Below are 6000 nucleotides of genomic sequence, written 5' to 3'. Positions count from 1 at the left end.
CGCGAAAGCAATTATCAACGTGCAACCAAGGCGGAAATGGGGGTAATGCTTCTAACTCTCAAGGTGATGATTCGATAAATTCAAAATTTGATGCCATCGTGAATGCGGTGAGTAATCTTACCAATTCACATCAAGCTCTTACTAATTCACATCAAGAGTTTAAAGCTGAAATGAAGAAGGAATTTGAAGTAAGAGATAAATCTCACAAGGCATTAGAGAAGCAAGTGGGGTAACTTGCTCAAGAGATGGCTCAAATTCGTGGAAGTGGAGGAGGACTTCCAAGTGATACCACAGTGAACCCTAAGCATCAAGGGTCAAGCTAGAAGAACACACGTGAGGTACCAATTAAAAAAATTACTTTACGTAGTGGTCGAATCATAGATAATGGTGTTGAGCCATCATCACCCAAGTTTGTTGAAGGGGTGGTGGAAGATGCAAGTGATGATGAAGGAAATAACGGTCAAACGGGTCAAAATAAAAATGATTTAAAAATTAATAAAAAGACAAAATGACAGTGCACGTCCTTTAGGTTTACCTAAAAGTACAGTGCACGTCCTTAATGTTTAAAAGTTGCACTGCAAATCCTTTACCTTTAATTTTGTTGCATTGCAAGTCCTTTATGGCTAACGGTGTTAACTTTTACCATTAAATCCCCCACATGCCTCTCACGTGAGGGGTATATCCGTCCATTCCCTGCATTCTTCCCCTAAAAGCCACCCACCACCGCCACGTCCCACTTTCAGGGAATTCTACAAATAAAAACAAATGGACCCCACCCGTCGTACCCTTCTTTTTCTCCACTCCACCCTTTAAAGCCACCCACCACCGCCACTTCCCCAAACCACCACTACCAGCTTTCCCGTCGCCACCGTCTCCGCCCACCACCACCAAATTTAAGAAAAAAAATTAAAAAAAGTATTACTGTAACAGAAAGCTGAACCCCCTCCCCCTTCACATTTCAGTTACCGTCTCGGTCAATTAACAGAAAATCAACTTCTTTTTCAACAGCTCACGAATCTCATCATGGCGGAAGCTGGGCTAATCCAGAAACTTATCGATACAGTTACTGAAATATCTGCAATCTCCGACTACCGGTGCACGATGAAGAAACTGTTCTCGAATCTAGTTCAACGCTTGAAGTTGTTAACGTTGTTGTTTGAAGATGTTAAGAAGCTGATTCCTGATGATTCTCATCAAGCTTTTCTTTCGTTAATGGAGGATTTGGAGTCTGCTAAGGAATTGCTTCGAGTTGGAAATGAAGGCAGCAAGATACATTTGGTAAATGTTTATGTTAATTGATCATGGAACAGTGATCTAGAACTAGAATAGTTTACCAGGTTCTGGGCTAAGGAATTGTGGCGGAGTCACCGGTGTTACTCAGGTCCTTTGACTCTTTTCTACAAACCAAGTGACCAGAGGTGGTTGTTGGTGGGTTATTCGAGGGTGGTTGTGGTTCTTGGTTGGAGGGTGGTGGTCGAAGGTGGTTGGAGGGTGGTGGCCGGAGGTGGTAGATGGTGGGTTGTTGCAGATCTGGTTGAAGGTTGGGGATTGTCGAAATCAAAAATGGAGAGAGAGGGGATCTGTTATATTAGTTTAATTAGAATTAATTAAATTATATATGACAACTCATAAAAATGCAGGGAATGGACGGATATACCCCTCATGTGGGAGGCACGTGAGGGATTTAATGGTAAAAGTTAACACCGTTAGTTATAAAGGACTTGCAATGCAACAAAATTAAAGGTAAAGGATTTGCAGTGCAACTTTTAAACGTTAAGGACGTGCACTGTACTTTTAGGTAAACCTAAAGGACGTGCACTGTCATTTTGTCTAATAAAAATAATCCCGTTGTGGCCGTTCCCGTACCAAAGGCTAAGGAAAAGGGTGCGGAGGTTAATAGCGCCCCTTATCCCGAAGCTTTGTTGGGACCATCTAAGAAAGTGGTAAATAAACGAGACCCACAACAAGAAGAGATGTGGGAAATTTTTAAACAAGTCAAAATCAGTTTACCTCTCTTAGATGCAATCAAACAAGTACCTTCGTATGCTAAATACTTGAAAGATTTATGCACCCAAAAACGGACTCACAAGTTTCCTAAGAAACTTGATTTAACTGAAAATATGAGTTCAATTCTTTCAGGTGCACTTCCACCAAAACTTCAAGATCCGGGGGCACCCATTATTTCAATACAAGTTGGCGAATTTAAAATGACCCGGGCACTTTTGGATCTTGGGGCAAGTGTTAGTATCTTGCCGGGTAGTTTATATGACCAATATGATTTTGGTCCACTTCAAGTGTCAAACACCACCGTGGTGTTAGCCGATTTGACCCCTAAACTACCCCGTGGGATAGTCACGGATGTAATAGTCAAGGTCGAGGACTTTTACTATCCGGTGGACTTTCTTGTATTAGATTATGTTTATTTGGACCGAACCAAGCAACCAACGGTGATCCTCAGTCGACCATTTTTGGCAACATCGAATGCCCAAATTAATTGCAAATCGGGTACGGTCGACATGACTTTCGGTAACCGTCGGTTGCGGTTAAATGTCTTTTCAGGATTGACGGATCCTCTAGTCGGCGATGAATGCTATATGGCGGATATTGTTGACGAGTGTATACCTCTATGCGACATTAGTGCCGAAGAGGAAAACACAATAGAGAAATGTTTCATGTTTGACAGGTTACAAGGAGAGACAAATCGAAGCATGGATGAGGTGGTGAAAGAGTTGGAGGTCTTAGCGGCTAGGGAAGGAAGGCCCACTTGGACACATCAAGTGGAAAGCCTCCCGGAAAGCATCGACACAAAGTTAAAGCCGTCATTGGAAGAGCCTCTGGTGGTAGAGTTGAAGGCGCTACCCAAGCATCTTAAGTATGCTTATGTGGGTGAGGGTAGCACGCTCCCGGTTATCATTGCATCTAACTTGACCGGGGAGCAAGAAGAGAAGTTGATGAAAGTGTTGGTCACTCATAGAGCCGCTATCGGGTGGACCATTGCGGATTTGAAGGGAATTAGTCCCTCGGTGGTGATGCACAAGATCATCACGGAAGATGGCATGAGTCCTTCTCACGACACACAACGGAGACTAAATCCGAACATGCAAGAAGTGGTTAAGAAGGAGGTATTGAAGTGGCTAGATGCGGGTATCATATACCCTGTTTCGGATAGCCAATGGGTAAGCCCGACACAAACAGTTCCTAAGAAAGCGGGCATTCAAGTCGTCACAAATGACGCAGGTGAAGAGGTCACCACTCGGCCAGTAACCGGGTGGCGCATTTGTATTGATTATAGGAAGTTAAATGCTACTACTTACAAAGATCATTTCCCTTTACCTTTTATTGATCAAATTGTTGAGAAATTGACCGGACAAAAAATTTATTGTTTTCTAGATGGTTATTCAGGTTACAATCAAATTTCCATTCAACCGGAAGACCAAGCAAAGACTACATTTACTTGTCCATACGGTACCTTCGCATTTAGGCGAATGCCTTTTGGACTTTGTAATGCCTCTGCCACCTTTCAAAGGTGTATGATGAGTATCTTTTCAGATATGGTGGGGAAGTCTTTGGAAATCTTTATGGATGATTTCTCGATATTTGGGTCATCGTTTGACACATGCCTTGACCAACTCGAAAAGGTTTTAAAAAGATGTGTTGAAAAGAATTTGGTTTTGAGTTGGGAAAAGAGCCATTTTATGGTTCAAGAAGGGATTGTGTTGGGGCATGTCGTCTCGAGTCGTGGGATAGAGGTGGATCGAGCAAAGGTACAAGTCATATCTACCTTGCCTTATCCCACGAGTGTTAAGGGCGTTCAATCATTTTTGGGTCATGCGGGGTTTTATAGGATGTTTATAAAAGGGTTTATTGATATTACAAAACCCTTATGTAATCTTTTGTTAAAAGACCAAGACTTTAATTTTGACAAACGATGTGAAAATGCCTTTAATGTGTTGAAACAGAAATTGGTTGAGGCCCCAATCTTGCAATCACCAAATTGGTCATTACCATTTGAAATTATGTGTGATGCAAGCGACTATGCGGTTGGGGCCGTGTTGGGTCAACGGGTAGACAAAAAGCTGGTTGCCATTTACTACGCAAGTAAGACTCTCTCGGATGCACAACTTAACTATACAACAACCGAGAAAGAGCTACTTGCGGTGGTTTATGCACTAGATAAATTCCGGGCTTACATATGGGGTAGCAAAGTTATTATCTATTCTGACCACAGTGCTGTCAGGTACCTCATGGAGAAGAAAGACGCTAAGCCGCGATTGATCCGATGGGTACTCTTATTACAAGAGTTCGATTTGGAGATCTGGGACAAGAAAGGGAGCGAGAATGTGGTAGCTGACCACTTGTCTCGATTAATGGTTGAAGATGGTTCACCATCTATGGAAATTAATGAGACTTTCCCTGATGAGCACATTTTAGCTATTTCCACTTTACCTTGGTTTGCTGACATTGTGAATTATTTGGCAACAGGTACAATGTCGGAGCATTGGTCGAGGAAGAAGAGGATTCATTTCCTCTCACAGGTTAAGCATTACATTTGGGATAAACCGGATTTGTTTAAAGTGGGAGCTGATCAGATGATACGGAGATGTGTACCGGATGAGGAAACCCGAAGTGTGTTGATGCATGTGCATTCACTTGCATGTGGGGGTCATTTTAGTGGCCAAAAGACGGGTCACAAAGTGCTTTCTAGTGGTTTATTTTGGCCTACAATATTTAAAGATGCTTTTGAATTTGCCAAAAATTGTAAATATTACCAACAATTAGGGAGTATTTCTAAGAGGGATGAGATGCCCATGCAACCGATTCTTGTAGTGGACGTTTTTGATGTTTGGGGGATCGATTTCATGGGACCCTTCCCCAATTCATATGGCAACTTGTACATCTTGGTGGCCGTGGATTATGTATCCAAATGGGTCGCAGCAATCGCCACCAAAACGAATGATCATACCGTTGTTTGTAATTTTGTCCAAACAAACATTATTTCAAGGTTTGGGGTTCCTCGATTCCTCATAAGTGATGGAGAATCTCATTTCAAAAATTTTAACTTTGGCAAATTACTCAAACGGTATGGTGTTGACCATAGAATTGCGACTCCTTATCATCCCCAAACTAGTGGGCAAGTGGAGGTTTCCAATAGGCAAATTAAAGAAATTCTGCAAAAAACCGTAAGGGCAGACCGTAAGGATTGATCAACCAAGTTGAACGATGCTTTATGGGCTTACCGAACGGCTTATAAAACTCCTATTGGCACCACCCTGTACCGTTTAGTTTTTGGAAAAGGATGTCATCTACCGGTTGAACTTGTTCACCGGGCATTTTGGGCGATTAAAAATGTTAATCTTAAGTATGATGATGCAGGTAGAGAGAGGAAACGAAAACTTTGTGAGTTGGAAGAATTAAGGGAAGAGGCATATGGGTGTGCTTCCAAGTACAAGGAGAAAATGAAGATGATGCATGACGCCAAGATTCGGAAGAAAGAATTCGAGGTTGGGCAAAAGATATGGTTATACAACTCGAAATTAAAATTCTTTCCCGTGAAGCTTAGAAGTAAGTGGATAGGCCCGTACGTAATCACGCGGGTCAGGAAGTTTGGTGATGTTAGCATTGAAGATCCGAAAGAAGGGACCAAGCAAACGGTGAACGGGCATAGGTTGAAACCATTTTTGGAAGGGAATGAAGTTCATGAGGTACAAAAAGAATCGGTAAGCTTTTTGGTAAGCATTCCGACTTATCAGATTGTCTGAGGGTCGTTTTGTATAAATTAGTGTTTAGATTTTATTTCTAGTTTGTTTTTCGTTTGTTTCGATTCGAACTGACCTTCATAGTGTGTGTAAGTAGCGGAAGCAACATCTAAGTCACGAGGATTTCAGGTATGTGACATGTTCATTGTATATTCGGGACAATACACACTTATTTGGGGGGGTGGGAAGATTCGTTCAAGCGGTTATTTTTTTTCGTAAAATAAAAAAATTTGTATATATACAA

This window comes from Helianthus annuus, chromosome 13 (genome assembly GCF_002127325.2).
Source record: "Helianthus annuus cultivar XRQ/B chromosome 13, HanXRQr2.0-SUNRISE, whole genome shotgun sequence".
NCBI classification, from domain to species: domain Eukaryota; kingdom Viridiplantae; phylum Streptophyta; class Magnoliopsida; order Asterales; family Asteraceae; genus Helianthus; species Helianthus annuus.
This window is presented reverse-complemented; position numbering follows the sequence as displayed.